The 25257-nt window shown below is 32.4% G+C and overlaps 1 protein-coding gene and 1 long non-coding RNA gene across 4 annotated transcripts in view; one reads left to right on the top strand and one right to left on the bottom strand.

Annotated features, from left to right (window-relative positions):
• Window positions 1-25257, top strand: part of LOC140744209 (uncharacterized) — a 154071-nt gene that overhangs the window by 18962 nt on the left and 109852 nt on the right. The window lies entirely within an intron of this gene.
• Window positions 14837-19807, bottom strand: LOC140744194 (uncharacterized). Of its 2 annotated transcripts, none has more exons than XR_012102532.1 (3): window positions 19455-19807; window positions 17786-18048; window positions 14837-15466 (listed from the first exon to the last, which is right to left on the bottom strand). It is a non-coding gene; the product is annotated as an uncharacterized LOC140744194 (long non-coding RNA). The 2 variants fall into 2 exon arrangements; XR_012102531.1 differs by having other exon boundaries at window positions 14837-14969; window positions 19455-19805.

Raw genomic sequence — 25257 nt, 5'->3', positions numbered from 1 at the left:
AAGTTGTAAATTTAATGACGGTGGTTTTGCTTCTCTATGGTTGAAAGGATAGTCTTAAAACACTTTTGGTTTCTAAACCACTTTATTACCACCGTGGTTTTAGGAGTCATAATAACTCATCTGTATTCCTTAAGTTTAGGGCTTTGTAGTTTGACGATAGCGAAACAGCCACCACACCCATTTCTGTCTTCGAACAATGGTGTTAACTGCCGTGTTTTCGTTTGTATTGAGAAATCAAGTTTAAACCACTAGGCTCATTTATCAATTTGATTTAATTTATAAAGGATTATAAAGGATTTAATTATAAAGGAGTATTGCGTGGTTTGGTGGTAAATCGTCTACGACGGCAGAAATACAGAGTTTTCACATTATATTACAAACTAACTGGTCATTCACTTATGGAAGAAACATTGAAACTCACAGAAAAAAGTTTAAACGCGTCGTAAAACACGCTATGTAAAAAAACGAACTTTAAACTAAGTGATTATTTGACTGATGAAACGGTGTGGTCTGAAGTAGCTCCAGCTCCACATGTACCATTAGGTAAAGTTTACCATTGTAAATAACATTTTTTTTAAAGATGTGTGTTATGGAGTTTCTTTCGCCGCTTTTCTCCAAAACGAAATTGTAATGACATTCAAAAAGAGCTCTGTAAAGAACCTATTCTGAATTTAAAAAAAATGATTTAATTTGAATGGACTCAATAATTTTGAATCGCATATAAAATCTACTTGTTTACACTTATATGATAATTACGTTTGATACTATATTGGAGGATGACGTTATTTTTATAGGAACCGAACAACCTATACAGTTAGTTGTATTAATATTAATGCTACGTCTGAAACAGAACAGGCCGTGTGAACTGAAAATTAAAATATCCGTAACGCTGCGAACGTGCGTCGCCTCGTTAAACGCCTAACTGTCTGTATTAACTAGAGGTGATGGTAACGAAAGGAGAGCGATGTTCTTGTTGTAATTGTGTTTTTGTAGTTTTATAAGAATTGAAGGTAGACTCTGTGGTTCGACCCCAGCGGCGCCAACACCACACCTATTTCCGTTTGAAAGCAGTGTTAAGTGTTGTTCTAATTTTGAAGGGTGTGGTAAGGGAAGACATATTTAGCAGAGACTTTTCAACTGAGTCCTCTGGGGTAGCAATGCATTTGGTGCTAGCCTGAGGTGGAAATCTAATCTTATAGACAGTTGATTACAGACGTCCATGGGCGGGTCCTCTGTTACTTCAGTATTATAAAAAAATATCGGGATAAGTAATTTGTGTGTTTTCACTCTTTTGTTCATCGCAATCCTTTGATGTTCGGTGAAAAGCTCACATCCTGCGGAGTCGCCACGAATATCCTGGCCAGTGTCGATTAAGTTGTTTACATACTCATATTTGCCTATTCGTCTGCACTCGGCGATTATTTAAATGTAACATTAGCTGTAGGCGCGAATAGTGTTCAGAACACGCCTTAATATACTATTGTACTAAAATTAATGTATAAGTTCAAGTGATACTAATAATTGTTTGCAAATAAAAAATAAAGTGTATCTATGTAATATATAAATAGTTCAGTAATCTAGAGTAAAGTCAGATATATTTGTTTATCTTAAACCGGCCTAGATTTACTGATAGTGTCGCTTTCTGTACGGAATCTTAAAAACGAATACGAAATCGATTTATTATTCCAATTTTCGTTCTAGATGTCCGAGTTTAAAGCTAGGCAATCGAAAGTAGAACGGCGTTAGATTTGCCCAATTAAGTATTCGTGTGGAATCGCGGCGTATCGTACATTTGGCCGAATTATTTGTACAAGTAGGTGTCCAGTACTATGTACTATCACTTTTTACCGTAAACTAGTTAATGTTTTGAACTTTGTGTACACAATAGACAAATAGAGAGATTTTCTTTAGTCGATAAAGTTTGGATGCCGTAAATTGTTATTTTTTTTGTAAAATGATTTAAAGTGCACAGATTAAAATGAAGCAGAATAATTTTGCCTATCTACTTAATGTATAGATTTATAGTCCGCGTAAAACTGCTAGTCCGCTCCGAATATAGAAATGAATCGCGTCGCCATACCAAATTGTATGACTACACTTGCTCCCAACAAATTCAGAGCAGACTAGCAGTTTGGCGCGGACTATACATTACGTATTTACTTACGAGGACAACAAAGAAATTATAAAGTCGGATTTTAGATTATTAGTATTGTTTCAAGAACTACAAGGTTAATGGGATCATGATGGATGAAGGATGACAAATGTATGAATACGATGAAATGACATACATTTAAATATTCTTTCTTTACATAATTAATGAGTTTTATGGATCTAGGAAAAACTATAATTAGAACAATTTGCAATCAAAGGACTGCTAGTACCTATGCCTTGGGCGGACGTTCTACAAGGCCCCAAAGTATTCTATCAAGCTGGAATACTGATAAAACACAAAATTTCACTAGAATGGATTGAGTGAAGAATAGTGTTCATTAACAGTAATATGAGTACAAGATAAATATAAACAAATCATATACATACTTATTTTATGATACAATAGAACATATAATAAAGATGGACATAGTAACACAAGTAAGTAAGTAGTAGTTTCCACAAGTAATGCCGCATCTGTCTATTAACTCCTCACGTTTATTACCATTCCTTCATTACAGATAATGGATAGCATTTAGTGCATTCAATTTAGAATAGGAAGAAATTGTACGCGTAATCGCATGACGTTTAAAACGATATACGCACGCACGTTAAGTCATTTCACGGATGATGGCCACTACAGCCAACTAGACGTGTGACTAATATATTAGTAATAGGTACAGGTATTATACAAGCCATGTATATTCTTATTAGGATAGGCGAATATAAATAATAGGTTACCAGGTATTAGTCAAATAATAGCGACGCGTAATAGCGAGGTGAGCAGGCGAGTCGCCTCGTTATGGCAATATGATTTGCCAGCCGCGGTCATCTCCTCTCATTCACTCGCCGCCACAGTAGAAATATGGACCAGTATGGAAATTCCCTACAAGCGTTCGAAACGGCACACTCACACAAACATGCACCTGAAAACAACTAAGCCTGTTGAAGCATGAAGGAAAATTTAATCACCTTCACCGGTTTACTTCTGTAATAGGTATACCTACGTGATTAATATCGTGCATATTCTCGTATTCTTGTATTTCATGTTAATTATTGTAGATAATATTACCTACGCAGGTATCAATATTACATTGATTAGCTAATAGTGATCGGTTCACTAATATGTGACTAATACCCAGTAATAGGTATGGTATCGTAATATAAGATAGCTAATAATAATAGGATTACCTAAAAATAACCCTAATATAACATCTCTACAGCCCACTAACTGGTCGTGATGAATGTTCGTGTTATGTCAGATTCGCGATGTAGACGTTTTGTTCCGGCTGTAATTTTTGACTGTGTGCAATGTGCATATAGTGTTTCGCGTTCGATCACGTGTGTAATTTTCGGTTCTTTATTCAAAACGTTTCTTTTTTTTTTTAATTTCTTGTCGTTGATATGTAGACAGTGTGGTTCCGGTTTTAACACTTGTAAATTGGATCGTATTTTAAAGTACAATCTCAATACCAAATTGTATTCATAATATGTTGCATGTTTTTTGGTTTGGCAAATAACACACTGCATTTATTTCCAAATATCATAATTACAGTAATTATTTTTATATTCACACTGTATTCACGTCATATGACATTTACAAAACTGTTTACATAAGTTTTTATAATCTGTTATTAACAGTTTAGAAAAATTATCTTCGAAGCGTGGAATTAAAAATGATAGCATTAAAAATGTCCTTATTGACCTCAGATGCATAAAGGACCACAGCAATTATCTGTCGGATAAAACAATTTAATCCTTAATATCTTTAACGGCATAATTCACGTAAAACAGGTAAAACTGCCATAATACAGATGTAAAAAGAAAAAATCAGTCGATTACTTTGTACGCTTCATTAGAGTTCCTATTTTAAAATTCTCGACGCAAAAGTGAAGCAAATATGAATATAGCGCAGGTATTTTAAAATGGCCGAAGCAATACTTATTACATAGTTTGTACGTATTCGTTAATGTCATCTTGATAAACTCGACAAGTATTTTAATTAGAGATTGGTAAACGCCATAATCTGGAAAAAAGAATAAAGATGGCCGAGCTCACGACTTAACTGTGGCCATAAGCAGAAAATGTTATAAAAAAATAAAGCATTCAATAGCGGCGGTGGATTCCCGCCAATTATTTTTAAAGCCATTTTTAGCTTTCAACTTTGTAAGTACTTTTAATTTTTATTCGCATTCTCATAAATTATCGGTTCACGCAGCGAGGAATCGTTACAATTTTTAAATATTTGATCAATAAATCGCATTAAAAACTATATTCAATGTTCGCTGATTAATCGTTACATTTCAATTGAAATTGTAATGTAGTTTTTTTGTATTATGGGCTTGGTCAATTTAAAAAGGAAATTTATATCTACGATATGGTAAAAACAGCTAGTTAATTAATATTAACTTGAAAACGAATGGAACAGTAAATATATTGAATAGGGAGGCCTGAAAATAATTTACAGGTAAAAATACTCCTCTTTCTATGTTCTTATGTTTATTGCCTTTTTAAATATAAAAACTTAATAATAAAGAAAGTTATATTAGACCGGATTATCTATACTAATAAGATCGCAATTATTTTCAAATTTGATGAAAAAAATGAACATGAAGCAGAGTATGAAAATATTTTATTTTAAGTATAATTTATTTTAGTGAACTAATTGCCAGACATACGGCCATTTAGTGTAGTTATATCATAAATGATATTTATATTTATTTTTCAACAATTATTCATAAAAATCGTATTCTCGTTAAAAACAGACAGAACTAGAGATCACGCAGTCGGATCTCGTACTACAAAAATTACTGTTACGTAAATGGCAAGGCAATCTCTAGAATTTACTTTGCTTAATATGAGTTTAATGGACTCATTTGAAGAAAGTAATGGAGAACAGATTTAGTACAGCCGTAAAATTTGCATGAATAGGCGAGAATTGAGATTACTAACTACTTAGTTATAAATAACATGACCTCATAGATTCGAAATAGTTTTTAAGTGTAACGTATCTAATGTTATACGTTACGTTGTCTGCGAACCAATGTTAGTCGTATGTTAAGGTGTAATTCTTAGAAGCTACAGATTAATAAAATATTTAATGTTTATTTTTGTCTAGATAAAATTAGGAGTCTGAGATTTTTAACAACATAATTCTCTATTTTCGTAGATATCATAGAAGGTGATTAAATATTTAATTATGCATTTAATGAAATATGGACGGTATGAGTATCGTCCTGTAAAATTTTCATTGTAATGAGAAGAGACTACAGCAAATCCTTTATGAAGATCTCTAGGGTTGGTTTTATTTGTGGATTTATAAATATAGACGAAAATCGTAAGATTGCCTATTTAAATTTACTCATTCTCATTAGTTTACGATGGGTACCTAAATAAATCTTTAGTAGAACCGTTTATAGTGGATTGTCACGTGAATGGATTGAATATACGCAAGGTAGAAGGATGAAAAGGATGGTAAGGTGGACATCGGATTATTCTGAACATAATTTTATAAACAGCAATATCCCACAATATTTTAAATAGAAATCATTCGAGTACCTTGTCAATAACAAGAGGAAGTATCAAATCCAAGTTGTTTACGCGAAGAGGATGCATCTACGACAACATTGGATTAATGAAGGGCCTAATTTGCATAGCATTCACGGGAAAATACATCACTGGGTAACGGCAAAGACATTCGATTCAAGCAGCATCGCAGTTATTGACAAATACGGCTTGTCAAGATTACACCGTTAGTAAGCTGGCTATTGCTTCATTAGCCACGATTTAGTGCTAAGCGAATGTGTGCGAACGACGTGAGTAATGTAGATTTAGACCACCGTGGATATATGACCTTACCTGAATCTGTATGTCAATGAGTTTTATAGTATTACTTACCGCGGACATAAGTAAGAATTTTGTAATTGGGACGAGACGTTTTAATTTATGAGTAGTTATTTCCAAATAAGTACACTTCTGTCGCCGTCCTGAAGTTATATTCCCCCTTAATAGTGTTAAGTTAGTTTTAGATTCATGATAGTTTATGGACACATGTTGCAATTTAAAATCAGATAGTCTTTGAGACTATTATTTGAGTAGCAGAAATATATTAAGCACTGAGAACTTACCTACTTGGGTAAAACAAAGAATTTCGGACATTTAAAAAATACACTTAATTGTGTAGGAGTTACTTGGAAACAAAGTTTAATTTAGATAATCTTGCAGGCTTGAAGTGTATTTTTCTAGTGCCATTAACTCAAGAAGGCCTTAAACGCTTTCACAAGACAGATTACGGATAAACGAAGGAAATAAAGAATAGCCCATTATTCCCATTGTCTCTAGGGCTTATTACTGGGTTGAAGCGTGACCTACCTAGCTAATAGCACTTTGTGTATAGTATTTTAATTGGAAAAAGTTCAGTAATGCAGATTTGTACTTTAAGGACTTATTTTAAGATTTGTGCTCTATAATTCAATTCTGAATGTATTTTTCTTTTTATTCCTCAAAAATAATTATATTATTAATGCTATTATTAGCGTTAATATTTAATATAAGTAGATTTTAGACCTGAAAGAGCTCTTATGTGGGAAACATTTGCACGAGGTGTTTTAAGCGATAAAGGTTAGGTTTTAGGGTAAATTAACATTAGCTCATGACATTTTTTTTGCAATTACTATTGGTTCTAAGTATAGTGGTAAGCTTTGAAAAAATGCTAAAGATAAAGTAATAATAGTTAAATAATAGATAGATAAAAAGTCACATACATTGTTTTTGATTTAATATATTGTAAGTAAGCAGTGTACGCACATAGGCTCCAAAGACTGAAATAATCTAAATATATATAACTCAAAGGTGACTGACATAGTGATCTATAAACGCACAGCCCAAACCACTGGACGGATCGGGCTGAAATTTGGCATGCAGGTAAATGTTATGACGTAGGCATCCGCTTATAAAGGAATTTGATCAATTCTACCTCCAAGAGGATAAAATAGGGGATGAAAATATTACTTCGTAACGCGAGCGAAGCCGCGGGCAAAAGCTCGTGGTATTATAAAATCATAGTTTGACAGTATTTTATTTATATTTTCATTTCCTTGAGCACAATGCGCGTGTGGTATTGTATGCGTGTAATATATTTACTACCTGTTACGTATTATGTTAAGGAATTACTTTATGGATCGGACATTTACATTGTAAGGTACACGCGATGTGAAAACGGGGATTTCTCTCCAGCGAAACATGTCGAATAATTTATCATTGATGAGGGAAACGATCCTGAAATGGGCACAATTGAATAAATATTAAGTAAATATCTGTGAGTTCAACGTGTCTGTTTGCTACTTTGAAAATATTTTCAAGGAAATGAATACGCTTATTTTTTATATATATATTTTTATAGTTTTGTTAGCGTTTTTTTTTTTTCAATATTTCGTACTTCTAGATTGGTGTAAGCTGTTAATTAGCGTTTGAGTTTTATTTATTGCAAACTAATAAAGTTTGTGAAGATAGATGTGTGTTTGTTACTCTTTTACACAAAAACGACTGATCGGATTTGGATGGAATTTCTTATACGAATAATTTATGACCCGAATTAACACATAGGATAATTTAAACCGGAAAGCGAGGAACACGTGGAGGAGTCGGGGGCACAAGTTAGTAAATAACAAAGTCTATAACATTGATATATTTTTTAATTGGTTCTTTTTGTTTTGGTTTCATATCAACTACGCAGCTATATGGGATAATTCAACACTGTCAGAACTACAAAACAAAGCCGCGGTCCCATAACTAGCACGCCATAAAAATGTATGGTTCAGTTTCGATAAACATGCTATTATCGATTCCATAGAATATGAGCACGACAGCAGTCAACCCATAAACATCAATGCTTAGTCGCATGCCGTAAGCCCCGTTGACGTCTAATCTTTCCTTACAAGTGAAACGGGGACTTGCAACGCATTTGTTACACGATGCACAACTTACGTGGTATAACAAGGGAAAAGTCCTTATTTGAGTGCTGAGTTATCACGTCACAAATCTATCGTATAAATAAATCTAGTTTAGTACAGCGATATAATAAATTTTATATTGGAAGTATTACGAATAAGTTGACTGTATTTGATCAGTAAGTAGTGTAAGTACCTACTGCGGACTGAATCCATTGAGGGAAGTGTAAAACTATAGAATATTAATCTAGGCCGTTAGTTTTATGTTATGTAGTCTTTTGGAATGATAATGATTTCCTTGTGAATCCAGATGCTTAAAATCAATAAATCATAGACAAATGAACCAAAAAAGTACGTAAGCTATTACTTATATGTTTTAAACAATCAATTGTATAAAAATAATAAGTGCTGTTTTAAGTGCTTTTGCTTCTATAATACTTCAAAGTTATAACTTGCTTTAGGAGTCTATTTTATTTCTTAGTCTATGTAAGCTATAACACACATTCCCAACGTAGGGAAGTCTGTTGTCTACTAATTGGCAATTTTATCAAGAACAGTGCAGTATGTCCGTTTTCGAATCACGATACGTGGATACCTTCACCAAAAATGGTGTCGTGTGTAATTGAGCCTGCCCTTAGTTTAAGTCGGCTATCTTTGAGTATGTTGACAATCAGTCAATTATAGATATTTACGCATTTTACCAAGATGAATCTACATTTACCTAATGCGTTAAAATCCATTAATCCATTTAGGCCATCCAGTGCCATAGAAATATATAGATATAAACAGTATAATGTAATGTAACATTCGAAAAACATAACTCTTGTGATAGTTGCAATCAAGAAAAAACTAATAAACGTAAAACAGACCCATAATTACATGGTCGTTAAGTTACAACTTTTTCACATGAGAACCTGTCAATCCTTATGGGTAATGGACACCATACTAACATCTCCATATGCGCTATGACTTAATAACACTAAATTGGATTTTATAAGATGCGTTATATATGCGTGAGTAATATAGATTTGTGGAAAGGAAATGAAGGTTTAATTTATGAACGGAGTGAGTTATGCTTTTTATTACAAGCTAACCAGCCTTGTTAGTTAGTATGTATGTGAGAGTTATTTTTGCAACTAAGTTTTAAACCAATTTATCCCGAACAATTTAGCTGAAATTTTGTATGCACATTTTTTGGATGACAATATATGATTAGCTTAGTGACGTCACTCTAAATCCAATATGGCGGATGCACTAAGATAGGAAACTGAATATTTTTTAGTGCATCTCCAGGGTATGCGTAACAATATGCAATATGAAGGGATTTTGTGAGACAAACACGAAACAGAATATATGAGAAGAATAACGTTAGAAAAAGTTTTTTTTAATATTTTATTATGATAAGCAAGTAGCCAAGAAGATGTTTTACATATCCTTACTATGATAGTGTATGGTTTTTTGTTGGTTTTTAATTTTTATTGAAACAAGTCAGGCTTGTATCGCTTGTAGAACAACATAATATTGTAGCACTTTGTTGCATTGTTAATTAAACCGTTTGGCGGAATGTTTATACGCCAATAAAATAGCGAACAGCAGTCGGAAGTCTGTACGGTCGATTATAATGAAGTTCGGACGCGGTATTGTCATAAAAAACACCGTAGAGAAACAGTATAAAATTCGCTAATAAAAGCGTAGTGTCGTTTATGTTTTATAGTCAATAGGCTGCTGTTTAGTTTTATGGAAAATGTAACGAACGAGCCTGTTCTCCTGATGGTAATTGGTTGCTACCGCCCCTGGACATTTTGTAATGAACTCCAATAGAGTCCTATATGAGGTTGGCTATGCGTGGCTACTCCGGAAAACTAAGTAGAAGTACCTTGTATAAGTCTCCTTGCTCCTTTATCATTACCTACACTAATATTATAAAGAGGAAAACTTTGTTTGTTTGTTTGGTTGTAATGCTCAAAAACTATTGGACCGATTTTAAAAATTCTTCGACCATTCGAAAGCTACATTATCTACGAGTAACATAGGCTATATTTTATATGAAATATATTTGATAAATAGATTTTGAGGCGGTACAAAGTTTGGCGGGTTTGCTAGTTTTGTCATATTTTAGCAAATGAGAACAGAGACCATCTTATACGAAATGATCACTACATGAGTTCATGAACAATCATGTCTGTAAATGGGACATACATACATCCTATTTAAAATTATTTATACATCTAGAAATATTAAGTCTAATCTATCGCGTGTACCTGTTATTTTTTTACACCTTGTATCACACTACTAAGTAACGCGTGTTGGAAAATATAATCCAAATAAAAAAAATGACATTAGAACATAGATTAGTAAAGATACTTCGCCGCCTTGAAATTGAATGAAGCCACAAACGGCTTATTTTAGTAAGTTCTTTTTTAAATTCTTGACAAATAAAAACATTTTTAGAGAAAATTTACGAATAAGTAACTAATATTGCATAAGTTACGTAATAATTAAATAATTATTTCAAATATTTTAGTGACATTTTAGCACGGAGACGTGGCAAAACTTTTTTACGCAACTATTTCAATTCTTAAAACTGGGTACATTTTCTTGTTAGGAGTGAGTAATCTTTACTAATCTATGCATTAGAATGATAAGTTGAACGCTGAAAGATGGATTTTAAAAATAGGTCTTTTTCAATCTTATTTCAAAAGTTCCATGCTTACGCGTTAACTAAAGTCGAAGTTATAATTTCTTAAAAAAGTTTTTAACATGTTCACGCATATTAATGACTTTTTTACAAAATCGATATGTCCGCTCACGGGCCAATGGCGCGTGAATTGTACAATCAAACAAACTTACCAAGTGTAGTTCGATTGAAATTATGCTCCTAGTTGTCTCGTCCGAAGATGATCATAGAATACTGACTGTTAGTTAGCTCCCTAGCACTTACTAACGCCACATAAGTTTAAATAATCTTTCTGAAAATAAAAATTCTGCATAATCTGTACCTCGTTGTCTGTCACGCGCTGTCATTACGTCGAGCTGTCATTCAGTTTAAAGTTGTAAATATATTTTAGTATAGGAGTAGCATACAAGTATGCCGTCCACCGGATGTCAAGTGGCTACTGCCGCCCGTGGACATCTGTTACTACACTTAATTGATTCTACAACTTTCGGGAGCAGGTGTAATACCTGTAGGGGAGGGTGGGACTGATCATCTTCGGACGAGACAACTAGGAGCATAATTTCAATCGAACTACACTTGGTAAGTTTGTTTGATTGTACAATTATGCCCTAGTTGTCTCGTCCTCGATGATCATAGAATACTGACTGTTAGATGTTCAAAGACCTGTTGTAGAATCAATACGGACAAACATCACACAGCTATGAAATAAATACGCCACGCAGGTGCTGACCTGTGTGGTGGAACGGTCGCTGTACCGGTCGGAAACGCAGTGTTCAATTAGGAAACATCCTGAAAATCAAATAATAAATTCTGTTTCAACTCCGCGCTTCCATTAATTCTTCCCTGTGTGTGTTTATGACTTCTTTACTTAAAAAAGAACCAACTATAATAAGAGAATGTAGCATAATTCAGCATCTTATACATTCAATACAAAAATAAGCACAGTACTTATAAAATAAATATTTTTCGACTTGGCGGTGGCACTGCCGTGGCCCCAGAGTCTTATCTATTACATAAGTATATATAATAAATGATAATATGTAACAACACTTATTGCATAACTTTTGATTGCATAGATGAGGCAATCTATAGCACAGTGTACTAAATGATACCACCAAAACGGTTCAAATGGACCAAATGTGGTTCCTTATGAAACATAAATAAAATATTTAAAATATTATTATATGAATTTGTTTTTTTTTTTTTTTTTTTTTACAGAGTCCAAACTTCTCAAGTTTCATAATTTTATGTATAGTTATCATTTATATTAACTTGATTGGTAATAGTGGAGGCTAAAGTATGTAATATTTTGTCTCGAACTAAAATAAATATAGTAATCATTTATATTTTCTCTGCATTTCAAATGTTTATTGCTGCAGTAAGAAGGCTATCCACATATAGGTACTATTAAAATAATAATAATAATACTGTAAAGTATCACTTGTTAACATTTGTTCCCAATTTTGAATACAAAAACGTCTATCAGGAATGCTCCCTGATACCATTTTTCTTTTTTTTTTTTTTTTATATTAATGTAATGTTCCACATATATATACTTGTATTACACGTATGTGAATTTCTCATTTGTTCTCAAGACGGAGTTATTTGAACGCACGCGGGATATCGGTGCGCTGGATTCTTTAGCGATTTGACACTGTGGGATTCAGCACAATTACCCATGGCGTTTTACAAATATAAATTTATATATTTATTTATTATGTACTACCTCTATATATATAATATGTATGTATATATTTATGTACATATATTTGCATAAATTATAATTATAATTAAATATAATTTGTAACTGTCGAATTAATATAAACATTGTATATATTAATTAAGTGATATATATAATAATAATATATATCACGAAAAAATCACTGTGAACTCATCTTATGCTCAGCTGTATGAATAAATATGTAATTATTTTGAGGGATATAATTGGTTAAGACTCCAATAATATTTTAATCAAGGTAAACAAAGGTTGGATATCTGATAGGTTACCCTGAATTCCAGTTTCTTTATTCTTTTTGATTTTGTCCTATAAAAATATGGAGACATAGAAGATAATATTCCAATGTTGTAAATATTATTGTGTATACTTTTGAAACTAAATATTTTATTTCATTCCCATTCTGTATGACCTAAGTAGTTCCTTGATATAAAATTTATGAATGAATTTATATAATTCAAAAATGCCTTGCTTTTTTCACCAAATTTACTTAATATGATCCTTAAGATTATGCAAGTGTAGGTGCTGTATACTAATAAAGCATTTTATCCACTAATTGCTGTGGCATATTATTAAAGTCATCTTAGCAAAGGATTTCAAAAAGAAAGTAAATTTATTTAATTTATTGATATATATATAATACAATATATATTTAAAGATAGCAATTATATGGACTGAATTTCAAGGAACTTACGTTTCCTTTAAATGAATAATTTTATTTATTTTTGTTGACACATAATTGTCAAGTATGAAATACCAGGCTATGATATTTATATTCATAAAGGTACATAACAAGTGTATATATGCTATACAAAGTCAGCCAATAATAATAAATAAGCAATAAACTCTTATAAAAAACTGAACAAATTTTTATATCAACAAACAAAATTTATATCAAATGATGTTCTTATTACTTACTTACTAGGCAACATGTCACTCCTTCAATAACACTAGGTTTATTACTTGGCAAAAATAGCCTTAGGTAACAGTTTTGTATACAAAATATATTATCACATAGTACAATATTATGTATTGTTTGGCGGAATGTTTATACGCCAATAAAATAGCGAACAGCAGTCGGAAGTCTGTACGGTCGGTAATTAAACGATTATAATGAAGTCCGGACGCGGTATTGTCATAAAAAACACCGTAGAGAAACAGTATAAAATTCGCTAATAAAAGCGTAGTGTCGTTTATGTTTTATAGTCAATAGGCTGCTGTTTAGTTTTATGGAAAATGTAACGAACGAGCCTGTTCTCCTGATGGTAATTGGTTGCTACCGCCCCTGGACATTTTGTAATGAACTCCAATAGAGTCCTATATGAGGTTGGCTATGCGTGGCTACTCCGGAAAACTAAGTAGAAGTACCTTGTATAAGTCTCCTTGCTCCTTTATCATTACCTACACTAATATTATAAAGAGGAAAACTTTGTTTGTTTGTTTGGTTGTAATGCTCAAAAACTATTGGACCGATTTTAAAAATTCTTCGACCATTCGAAAGCTACATTATCTACGAGTAACATAGGCTATATTTTATATGAAATATATTTGATAAATAGATTTTGAGGCGGTACAAAGTTTGGCGGGTTTGCTAGTTTTGTCATATTTTAGCAAATGAGAACAGAGACCATCTTATACGAAATGATCACTACATGAGTTCATGAACAATCATGTCTGTAAATGGGACATACATACATCCTATTTAAAATTATTTATACATCTAGAAATATTAAGTCTAATCTATCGCGTGTACCTGTTATTTTTTTACACCTTGTATCACACTACTAAGTAACGCGTGTTGGAAAATATAATCCAAATAAAAAAAATGACATTAGAACATAGATTAGTAAAGATACTTCGCCGCCTTGAAATTGAATGAAGCCACAAACGGCTTATTTTAGTAAGTTCTTTTTTAAATTCTTGACAAATAAAAACATTTTTAGAGAAAATTTACGAATAAGTAACTAATATTGCATAAGTTACGTAATAATTAAATAATTATTTCAAATATTTTAGTGACATTTTAGCACGGAGACGTGGCAAAACTTTTTTACGCAACTATTTCAATTCTTAAAACTGGGTACATTTTCTTGTTAGGAGTGAGTAATCTTTACTAATCTATGCATTAGAATGATAAGTTGAACGCTGAAAGATGGATTTTAAAAATAGGTCTTTTTCAATCTTATTTCAAAAGTTCCATGCTTACGCGTTAACTAAAGTCGAAGTTATAATTTCTTAAAAAAGTTTTTAACATGTTCACGCATATTAATGACTTTTTTACAAAATCGATATGTCCGCTCACGGGCCAATGGCGCGTGAATTGTACAATCAAACAAACTTACCAAGTGTAGTTCGATTGAAATTATGCTCCTAGTTGTCTCGTCCGAAGATGATCATAGAATACTGACTGTTAGTTAGCTCCCTAGCACTTACTAACGCCACATAAGTTTAAATAATCTTTCTGAAAATAAAAATTCTGCATAATCTGTACCTCGTTGTCTGTCACGCGCTGTCATTACGTCGAGCTGTCATTCAGTTTAAAGTTGTAAATATATTTTAGTATAGGAGTAGCATACAAGTATGCCGTCCACCGGATGTCAAGTGGCTACTGCCGCCCGTGGACATCTGTTACTACACTTAATTGATTCTACAACTTTCGGGAGCAGGTGTAATACCTGTAGGGGAGGGTGGGACTGATCATCTTCGGACGAGACAACTAGGAGCATAATTTCAATCGAACTACACTTGGTAAGTTTGTTTGATTGTACAATTATGCCCTAGTTGTCTCGTCCTCGATGATCATAGAATACTGACTGTTAGATGTTCAAAGACCTGTTGTAGAATCAATACGGACAAACATCACACAGCTATGAAATAAATACGCCACGCAGGTGCTGACCTGTGTGGTGGAACGGTCGCTGTACCGGTCGGAAACGCAGTGTTCAATTAGGAAACATCCTGAAAATCAAATAATAAATTCTGTTTCAACTCCGCGCTTCCATTAATTCTTCCCTGTGTGTGTTTATGACTTCTTTACTTAAAAAAGAACCAACTATAATAAGAGAATGTAGCATAATTCAGCATCTTATACATTCAATACAAAAATAAGCACAGTACTTATAAAATAAATATTTTTCGACTTGGCGGTGGCACTGCCGTGGCCCCAGAGTCTTATCTATTACATAAGTATATATAATAAATGATAATATGTAACAACACTTATTGCATAACTTTTGATTGCATAGATGAGGCAATCTATAGCACAGTGTACTAAATGATACCACCAAAACGGTTCAAATGGACCAAATGTGGTTCCTTATGAAACATAAATAAAATATTTAAAATATTATTATATGAATTTGTTTTTTTTTTTTTTTTTTTTTACAGAGTCCAAACTTCTCAAGTTTCATAATTTTATGTATAGTTATCATTTATATTAACTTGATTGGTAATAGTGGAGGCTAAAGTATGTAATATTTTGTCTCGAACTAAAATAAATATAGTAATCATTTATATTTTCTCTGCATTTCAAATGTTTATTGCTGCAGTAAGAAGGCTATCCACATATAGGTACTATTAAAATAATAATAATAATACTGTAAAGTATCACTTGTTAACATTTGTTCCCAATTTTGAATACAAAAACGTCTATCAGGAATGCTCCCTGATACCATTTTTCTTTTTTTTTTTTTTTTATATTAATGTAATGTTCCACATATATATACTTGTATTACACGTATGTGAATTTCTCATTTGTTCTCAAGACGGAGTTATTTGAACGCACGCGGGATATCGGTGCGCTGGATTCTTTAGCGATTTGACACTGTGGGATTCAGCACAATTACCCATGGCGTTTTACAAATATAAATTTATATATTTATTTATTATGTACTACCTCTATATATATAATATGTATGTATATATTTATGTACATATATTTGCATAAATTATAATTATAATTAAATATAATTTGTAACTGTCGAATTAATATAAACATTGTATATATTAATTAAGTGATATATATAATAATAATATATATCACGAAAAAATCACTGTGAACTCATCTTATGCTCAGCTGTATGAATAAATATGTAATTATTTTGAGGGATATAATTGGTTAAGACTCCAATAATATTTTAATCAAGGTAAACAAAGGTTGGATATCTGATAGGTTACCCTGAATTCCAGTTTCTTTATTCTTTTTGATTTTGTCCTATAAAAATATGGAGACATAGAAGATAATATTCCAATGTTGTAAATATTATTGTGTATACTTTTGAAACTAAATATTTTATTTCATTCCCATTCTGTATGACCTAAGTAGTTCCTTGATATAAAATTTATGAATGAATTTATATAATTCAAAAATGCCTTGCTTTTTTCACCAAATTTACTTAATATGATCCTTAAGATTATGCAAGTGTAGGTGCTGTATACTAATAAAGCATTTTATCCACTAATTGCTGTGGCATATTATTAAAGTCATCTTAGCAAAGGATTTCAAAAAGAAAGTAAATTTATTTAATTTATTGATATATATATAATACAATATATATTTAAAGATAGCAATTATATGGACTGAATTTCAAGGAACTTACGTTTCCTTTAAATGAATAATTTTATTTATTTTTGTTGACACATAATTGTCAAGTATGAAATACCAGGCTATGATATTTATATTCATAAAGGTACATAACAAGTGTATATATGCTATACAAAGTCAGCCAATAATAATAAATAAGCAATAAACTCTTATAAAAAACTGAACAAATTTTTATATCAACAAACAAAATTTATATCAAATGATGTTCTTATTACTTACTTACTAGGCAACATGTCACTCCTTCAATAACACTAGGTTTATTACTTGGCAAAAATAGCCTTAGGTAACAGTTTTGTATACAAAATATATTATCACATAGTACAATATTATGTAAGTCTATGCTAATTAAAATTATTTATTGAGCAGGTGGCCTATGTTAAAATTTGTTATGTTCAAATATTGAAATAGAATTAGTTTCTTTCTTAAATTTAATATGCGTATGCATTGTATTACCATGTTGCTGTTAAGCTAAGGAAACAAATTGTAAAGGAATAGAATGGTTGACTTGTGTTTTTTCCTTAAATATTGTTACTTGTACATTGTTACCGAATGAATGTTATCTATTATTTCCATTTCTCATTTTAGAGGGAAAATATATTCATTCATAGGTCAGCATAATTAAGATGGTAATCATGCCATCAATGGTATGAATCAAATTTGATATTTATACATACCAGTCTTGTACAGTTGAGTACGGTTAAGCATTGAGTAACTCCGGAATGGATGCCTGTCTTCCTTCCTGTGTTGAGTTGCAGGTTGGTTCAATCTCTTTCTTGCCATCGTCTGGACACTTGTATAGAGAGGTCCCCACTAGTTTAAAGAACTGGGTTAATTTTAGTTTTTGGTATTTGCTGTACAATTATTAAGTCTTCATGTTTGATGTAAGTCATCATAATATTAAAAAGTCGTCTGCTTCTCTAATAGGAGAAAAACACCTCTGAAACATAAATTTTTTAGAGATATAGGAAACCATATTTTATCTGTGGTCATGGTTACCTAAGGTACAGTATCGGTACTGTATCTGTATTGTATTATATCTGTGATGATATAATGTAAGATTTTGTTACCGTTGTGAACAACTGCAATGGATTACACCCCGGGATAATACCCACTTGTTTGTTAATCAATAATGAATGAGTCTCGTTTCATTATGGATTCAATAACCCACCATCATCACAGAATTGAGCTTTGGAAACTATATCTAATTTTTTTTTTTTTTTTCAAATGTGAGTGTTTCCCCAAATACTCTAAGTTATTCACCAAACATTCGGTCACAATTCTTCTTCACAAATCTTCTATCCCAATTTCTATCCCACTACTGGGTACAGGTCTCTCCTCAGACTGAGAGTTCTTGCATAGTCCATGATAAAATAAATCCTATGTGCCTTATTCACAATCTGATTAGCAATATTTTTGTCAATAATTAAATTGCTTCATGAATAAGTTTAATTTTAGATGGGCTATAAATTTCATGTCGTTTCCAAGTATTTCAGGTATAAATAAATATTTGTTATGATAATGTTAATACTTTATCATTATAAATTGTTCACTTGAAATTAATGTTATAAGTAAGTTATCAGGGCTTTTCATTAGCCTAATCAGTAACCGTTCTTCATTTATTGTTGGTAAGATTAATCTCCCCTGCAATTCTTATAGAAACATGCTTCAAGTGCTCATACCAGCTGGATCTTGGAAAGACACATAGTGGTCCTATATGGAATATTAACCACTGTTTACAATGAACAGTTATTAACTGTCATTTATTACATTGCTCTTTAGAACTAAACAATATCACAATAGTTGCAATAAATGTATGACCATGATATTCCTTGCGAATATCCATGGCAGCTTAAGCAAGTTTGACCATGATATTCCTTCTGAATATATGGCAGCTTAAGAAATGATCAGAGAAAAAACAAAGATCAGATAGGTCGGCTTTTGAGTTTTCAAATGTTTTGACACCGCCTCACCCCACAGGTGGGCCTGAGTGTCTATCAAATGGTATATAAAGCCCATTCATTTGTTTTGAAATATTTCAATGCCGCCTTACCCATCTGCTGGGCATAAGTGTCCATTATCTGGGACTTGGTACATCTCTGAGCTCCGAGATGTACCGACACGGTCACACGGTCACACAATGAAGGTGAGCCTAAGTATCCATCAGATATGTTTCAAACCCTTTTTATGAAATCTTTTGACGTTGCCTTAACGTCCATCTGATGATTTTGAAGGACCGTCTTTGAGTTTTGAGATGTTTCAACACCGCCTCATCCCGCAGATGGGCCTGAGTGTCCATAACAAAACACAGAATTGGCGGGAACATAATAAAGAAAATAAACTTACCAATACATTCCGGAACGAACTTGTCGTTGTCGAACTCGCACAAACATTGCCCGTATATCCGCTCCGTCCGTATATCCATTGAAAATTCTTCTTGTTTGGTCTCCAATCGTCATTTTTTAACATAACACTATATACATTATACATAAAATAACATATTTTATATATTATTGCGGTGACAAACATGTGGCGTCGTTAAGCGACATAGAAAACGAATGACAGCTCGACGTAATGACAGCGCGTGACAGACAACGAGGTACAGATTATGCAGAATTTTTATTTTCAGAAAGATTATTTAAACTTATGTGGCGTTAGTAAGTGCTAGGGAGCTAACTAACAGTCAGTATTCTATGATCATCGAGGACGAGACAACTAGGGCATAATTATCGAATACGGTCTGTTAAGTAACAGTTGGTACCAGTTTATCCGGCATATAAGATTAATTACCTATTAATTACATCGTCATGTTGTCACCTTATCGTGTTTAGCTAAACACTTTTTTATCATCAACATTTTAGCATACGCATTAATTGATGACATATTGGTTAGCTATTATATTCTTGTCAATATTGTTTTAGCGGTATTACGTTTCTTTTAATAATTGTAGGTTGTTTGATTGTAATCTTTGATGCAATGTCAGATGCATTCTAGGATAGTATCTAGGACATATCTAGGTTACACGCCACGGATTTCCATTACAAATTTCAATTAGGATAAGGATTCACTGACTTAGCGATTGATATGACGAGTCATGCAGATCGTAAATCGCTGATAAAAATGTATCGGGCATGGTGAGCAGTCGGATGGGTGACCCATGGTGGTGTATTTTATGCGCGGCTGCGCTTTGGAAGGTATTTAAACTGTCGCCTTGGTCGTAAACATAAGATATATGGATCGTTTGAAATATAATTATTGGATTCGAGTCAGTTATTGGTAGCCCCGTGCCAAGCAGGGGGACATAAAAGAGTTACAGCCGAGACGCTATAAGTTCTACCAAGTTTAAGCTATTTCTCTTAGATGAGTAAAATACATAGATTGATCACTCCTAAGAAATAAAGTGTTGCCTCAGTTCTAAAGTATCCCTAAAATGTTAAATACTTATTTATTTATTACATGAATTACGTAACACATATAAGCTACTTATCTATATATAATTTTTATCTAAACATGTTTTTTTATTTGTCAAGAATTCAAACAATAAATGATAATATCATCCTTTAGTGGCTTCATTCAATTACAAGGCGGTGAAGTATCTTTCTATTTTACTTATCAAAGCTATTTCTACGAAGGAAACAACTGGTTTCAATGAGAATGTATAGTAAAGTGGTTTTATCAGCTTTCCATATCAGTCCTAACTATAAATACTTTTGTTTCTTGTACTCAAAAAACAAGAGATTAAGCCGCATGTCTTTTTTCGATCTATTTAAGGTCGATAGTTTTGCAACTAACAATCCGTTTCCTGTCTGTTTCTCTACATCTTGCTTGGGGCGACGTTTATTTGAAAAACTCGATATATTTAATGATTTAATTTTGTTCGTGTTTTTAGCGCGAAGTTGTGAACTTATTGTAGTAAAAAGCTTAAAGAAAGATTACGCGTGTTTTTCTATATATTTAAAATAAAATAGGTTCTATATAAATAGGTCTTACTTCTGCCTCATAACAGCGGTGTTGAACGCTGCTGTGTTCTGGTTTGAAGGGTGTGCCAAGGGAGTCATACTTTTCCGAGAAGTTCCAGCTTAGTCCTCAGGAGTAGCAGCGCATCTGTGGCCAACCACAAGTAGGAATATCTAATCCTGTCTGGGGTCGATTACAGATGTCCATGGGCGGCAGTAGCCACTTACCATCAGGTGAACTGCATGCTCGTCTGCTATTCTTATATTATAAAGAAGGTTAAGTCGCTATATACATTAAAAATAGGTACTAATTGATCTCAGAAAGTTTAAGAATTCTTATATGACTCTTATTTCCTTCTCTTTCTCTTTATTTTTTTGTAAATTATAAGCCATGATTGAAATATATGTTTTATATAGGTATATAAATCAATTAATTGTATAATAAATTGAAATTCCAGTTTAATAATCTAAAATAAACTTGTAATAATAAATTTAAACTTGACAGAGCAAGTAGGTAGGCTATTGCTCATAAAACTAACTATGAACATAAGAAACGATGTTAACGGAAGTTAGATATAATCTTAGTTAACTACGTACAAGTTGTTTTAACCTTATTAAACATGGATATTAAATTTTATTATGATTGATATGTTAAAACTAGTTAAAATGGTGGTTATTTTAAAAATAGAGACGAATAATTCAATTATTTTTGAAGTTACAATTCTTGTAGCGCATAAAATATATGAGAAATATTGTCCTTGTCATTTTTTTTAATAATTTTTGTATAACGTTAATAAAAAAATACCTATATAATGTAATAAATGTAAGAAAATACGGTACAGTTTACTATGATTTTTTTATAAGTTAGTCAACCGCTTTTCTTGTTCTTTTTTATGTAGTTTTAGTGTTATCAATACAAATAAAATCTATTTTATTATATAATATAAAATTTTCGACCACCGAGCGAACTGGTATATAATATAAATCCTGTAACATTCATACAATAAAATTTCCCGACTATCTCCAATTTCATAAATCCAAAGTATGTATATGATATAAATGTAACAAAGTGTAACAAAGTATACTAAAGTTCAATGATATATAATAATAGTTATTATATCAATTCCTAAGTATAATAAATAAGTGGTAATATACTCTTACAAAAAAATATGTACGCTCTCATACATTTTCCATGGCAATAAAACAGAGCAGCTCATACTGTTTACTCAACGAGAACGCATAATCAGTACCACGGAAGGTGGCGGCTGGCGCCTAAGGTGTTAGGATGATTAGCACGTCCTGATGCTGTACTGGGAATTTAGCAGGAATTTATTTACCAGCACTAGATAAAAGTATACATAAATATATAACTACGAAAGGACATTGCAGTTCACTTTTATTTTCTATATAGTTTGTCAAAGAATTTCCTCCTGTTTTTAGTAGTTTACGCCCGTTAAAAAAGCAATTTATCCGATTTTGACTTAGTAAAGATTAAAATATGACAATATCTAATATGAAGAAAATGTTAAACGTCTATCTTTGGCAGGCAAAATATTGGATAGGTTGATTTTAGATAACTGGTGTTAGTGTGATCATTTAATAAGGGGAAATTTAATTTATACTACGTATTCCCAATTTAATGAATCTAAACATAGTAATCGAGCAATCTACCGTGACTAAAATCGCAACATACCTGATTTTATTAACAAATTTTGAGATAACCAATGAAGAAGTTTTGAAATAACCCAAAGTTAGCTTCTGTGTCATCATCATGTATAATTGTTGATGATCATGGATATTCTAGTGCCCAAAGTAAAACTCAGAAAAGATACTAAATTTCGCTGCTTAATCAAATCTTCGACAAATATATTAGATTTTACGACACGTAGTGCAAATGAGGTGTTAATCAATACACAGCATAATTTATGTTATAATCAAGTACCATATTAATCGAATATTTAGTACCCAATTGACACGAGGCGTGGCACGCGAGTTCCTCCTAGTAACATATTCATATCCATAAAAAATAATTGGCCAAGTGCGAGGCGAACTTGCACACGGAGGGTTCCGTAGTATTAAATTTTCATTTACCTTTATTTTTAGAATTTGTTATCATAGCAAACGTAGAAGTCAATGCATTATGAAAATTTGAAATGTCAACCTATGACAGTTTAATAGATAAAGCGAAAAATGCCGAAAAATAGCAGTTTCTTGTATGGCGACCCCCATTTATATTCAAGTTTTTATTTTTAGTATTTGTTGTTATAGCGGCCACCATAATACATACTCTATAAAAGAATTAAGTGTCTGTCCATACCGGCTCAGGCGATAACACATGTAACAGATGGACAGACCGGATAGATAGCGGAGCCTTAGAAATAGGGTTTCGTTTCTAACCTTTGGGTACGGAACCCTAAAAATGATAGTAAAAGAGCTGTTTTACATGACGAGTTGTAACGCTCATTGGCCACATTAACTGGACAAGTCAATTAACTCGTATATCTGTCACTTACCACTTTTTAAGGCTTTTTGCTGATAATTGCGATCGTAAACTGAGAAACGATTTAACCCGCTCTCTATTGTTCCATGTATCGTAATTTATTAATGGATTTAGGTGTTAATTAAAGATTTATTCTATCTCGAATGGTATTCATGAGGATAATATTTATAAAGACAACATATTGGTAGAAATTATCAAGTCCGATAATAAGTAGGTAATTAATTCTTACACCGTAAGTAAATTGGATAAATTGAGATAGTTTACTTAAGTGAGAACATACGAGACTAAAAAAATGACTATTCTTAACGCACGTTACACAGACATAAGTTACTATTTAATTACTTGATTAATTGGGGATCGGGTGAAACGCTTCCTTGAATGATTTTTTGGAATCCCTCATCAGGAACATCTATTTTTTGAGATAACTATTAAGATTTGGGATAACTATTAAGAATTTAAACAAAATATTGCTTTCTTATTTAAAAATAAAATACAAAAAAATATTAGTATTAAAATTTACTAGTACCGTAACAATATTATTTCAAACCATATCACGAATAGTTTTATCTGTAAGTCAGTTAGAATTCGTATGCACCGTGAGATCTATAAAAGGATACATTCCAGTAAGGTTTTATTATTAATTTATCGTAATAAATTCCTGCTATATTCCCAGTGCACAGCATCAGGACGTGCTAATTATCCTAACACCTTAGGCGCCAGCCGCCACCTTCCGCGTTACTCTGATTATGCGTTCTGATTGAGTAAACAGTATGAGCTGCTCTGTTTTATTGCCATGAAAATCAATGGGTCTACCTGTTAAAACGATGATATTACCATTTGTATGGTTGTGTATTATGGTATACGAGCTTTTGCCCGCGGCTTCGCTCGCGTTACGAAGTCATATTTTCATCCCCTATTTGGGGTATTCTACCCCTTGGGGATAGAATTGATCAAAATCCTTTCTTAGCGGATGCCTACGTCGTAACATCTACCTGCATGCCCAATTTCAGCCCGATCTGTCCAGTGGTTTGGGCTGTGCGTTGATAGATCACTATGTCAGTCAGTCACCTTTGAGTTATATATATTTAGATTTGGACATTAAATCTATGGACGTTACTTTGTTACATTTAAATGTTCTATTTTTGATTGCTTAATTACTATGTTTACTCATGTAATAATAAAGTTTGCGTGAAACTTGGTACCTAAAGATGTGAGGCTTGAGGAGATTGATGTAGGTAATAAAATTGAATACTTGAAATTATAATTTTGAAGTTAAAGCCTAAAAATATTAATCTCGCCCTTGGTAATGTCAGAAGTCAATTAGGTATAACTTATACTCATTGTAACGACAAAAGAAAACTTAGTAGAGATATCTACATAATAGATTTCTATTACAAATTTTTGTACACATTAATCTCAAAGATATAAATACGTTTTCAAGTACAGTTCGCGCCAAACTGCTAGTCCGCTCTGAAGTTGTTGCGAACAGGCATAGTCAATTAGTCATACAATTTGCTATGGCGACGCGATTCACTTCTATATTCAGAACGGACTAGCAGTTTTACGCGGAATATACAGACCAACTTTGTGGACGGTTAAACTTTTATCCTTTGAAGAAGAATCCTTCCCATCATTAGAACAATGAATCGACGATGTTTTGCAGAACGAAGATGACCTTAACAGGAAGCATACG

Source organism: Epargyreus clarus, unplaced genomic scaffold (assembly GCF_041222505.1).
Source record: "Epargyreus clarus isolate Ecla_fem2 unplaced genomic scaffold, WU_Ecla_fem_2.2 ptg000008l, whole genome shotgun sequence".
Taxonomy (NCBI): domain Eukaryota; kingdom Metazoa; phylum Arthropoda; class Insecta; order Lepidoptera; family Hesperiidae; genus Epargyreus; species Epargyreus clarus.
This window is presented reverse-complemented; position numbering and strand designations above follow the sequence as displayed.